We start from the raw sequence: 2,057 nt of genomic DNA, 5'->3' as shown, positions 1-2,057 counted from the left end.
AGGGACTCCCAAATAGTAACCCAGCATAGAACTGGGAAAATGAACAGCAGACCCAATCTTATCTAAAGGAATATTGACAACTGATTGCTGCTAGATGAGGAACAGCTGACCCTCCTAAAACAAAGACCTCCAGATAGGCTGACTAGATTGAACAGAAAGGCAAGTAGTGGGGAATGGCTGGGGTGCCGACAACACAGCAGGAGAGTAGCAGGGCTATCAGAGTATAAGGGCTCTAGTGGGGGGAGGGAGGCTATGAGAGGGTGCCATCTGGGAAGTGGGTGTATAGTTGAATAAGATGGTTTGGGATGTTCTGTGTGAGATAGACACACACAAAAAAATCAATAAATTTTTAAAAAATGTATTATATTTGAGGAGGAAGCATGGAAATTTATGTCATGTTAATTAGTAGAGGTGATAAACATTACCATTGAAATCCACCTGATGACTTCATAGACATAGGCAAACACCAAGTGTCCAAGTGCAACCGTTTGTGACTAGTAATAATCAGATGCATACAGATTAGAGATGCATGCGCCAACATCTCAGTGTTAGTAGCAAAAACAATGAGTCTTTCTGCAAGGAACAATATATTCTAAAATGAAATGGAGATCTTTTTTAAAGTTTAAAAAACTCATTCAATTTTATGTCTTACAGGGCTTATACTGAGTTCAGTATTGTATAACTGTATTAACTCAACTGTGAATCTAGAAACTTGCACCCACTTGTAAAAGAGATGTACTCTTGATCTGGAGTATGTTATTGAATATGTTAAATCTGTAGTGAAATGCTTCTTCTAATCAAGTAGTTATTAAAAATTAAAAAAATCATTAAAACATAATAATTAGTAGATGTGAAAAACATTACCATTGAAATCTGCCTGATGACTTTGTATCCATGCTCAGATGCCAAGGAGCTCAGAAAGTAACTGACTGTTACTAGTAATAATCAGATATATAGAGATTAGAAATGCATGTGCAAATATCTTAATGTCAATTGCATTGAAAATGAATTTTTTTCTATGAAACTGGGTATTTTCATAATGAAATAGAGATCTTTTTTAAAGGTTAAAACCATTTAATTTTATGTCTTATAGGGTTTATAGTGAGTACAATATTCTATAACTGTAACAATTCAACTGTAAACCTAAAAAAATGTACAGTCAATTTTGAAAAAGATGCATCTTAGCTCAGAAAATTGTTGTTGAATATGTTAATGCTGTTGTAATGAAATGCTTCTTCTAAGTATGTGTTTATTAAATAAATAATTAACTGGAAAGAAAAAGAATTCTAATGAAATTTTGCTTGACAAGGAACTTTCCAGAAAAAGTTTGTTGTTGTTGTTGTTGATGTTGTTTTGTTTTTCTAAAAAAAATGCCTGTGGCCAAACTTATCCCCAGGTCCCAGGGACATAAGCAGCAGCAGTTACTGTGGTAGCCATCTTGGCCACCTCCCACCATGACTGGATGGAAACTGAATTTGCCTTGACTGCAACAGATATCAAATATCAAGTATCTTAATGTATCAAGCATTTAACGTTATTCTGTAGTGTAAAGAAAAATAGAATGAGTTTAAACTGTCTTTGTCCTTTGTCAAACCTTTAGCATAGATTTGATGACTAAATGTTTTTTGTACTACTGACTTATTGTTGAGTTTTGATGATGTGAATAAGCATTAGAAAGATGATGTGATTCAAGTCACTCTGTCAGGCAGATAGTATGGAAAATTAGCCTGGTGAGGGGAGAGGGTTTTAAGGGCAGGCATTTGAGTAACGCTGCAGTAACTTAGACCCCTTTAAGGTGGTAAGAGGAAACACAGTGAAGATAGAGATGTAGCAAGACTTACACAGCAGGGTACCCTTGTCGCCAAGTACTTATGAACCTGTTTTACATTGAGAAATTTTCTTCCAGTATGTGAGCTCACATGGAAGCGCTGTATGTGAGAGAGATGGAAAGATTGGGGCAGGATGGGATGGAAACAGTGTGAAGGGTCTACATGCTGTTCTCATAAGGTCATCTCTAAAAGCTGTGGAGGGCTACAGAAGTTTTCTCTGTTTTGGTT

General features: G+C 36.0%; 1 pseudogene; it reads right to left on the bottom strand.

Moving 5' to 3' along the window:
- Window positions 1–1,368: 1,368 nt before the first annotated feature.
- LOC115070900 lies at window positions 1,369–1,489 on the bottom strand (annotated as a pseudogene).
- Between the last annotated feature and the right edge of the window lie 568 nt (window positions 1,490–2,057).

Source organism: Nannospalax galili, unplaced genomic scaffold, assembly GCF_000622305.1.
Source record: "Nannospalax galili isolate Female #2095 unplaced genomic scaffold, S.galili_v1.0 scaffold1017, whole genome shotgun sequence".
In the NCBI taxonomy this organism is placed as follows: Eukaryota; Metazoa; Chordata; class Mammalia; order Rodentia; family Spalacidae; genus Nannospalax; species Nannospalax galili.
This window is presented reverse-complemented; position numbering and strand designations above follow the sequence as displayed.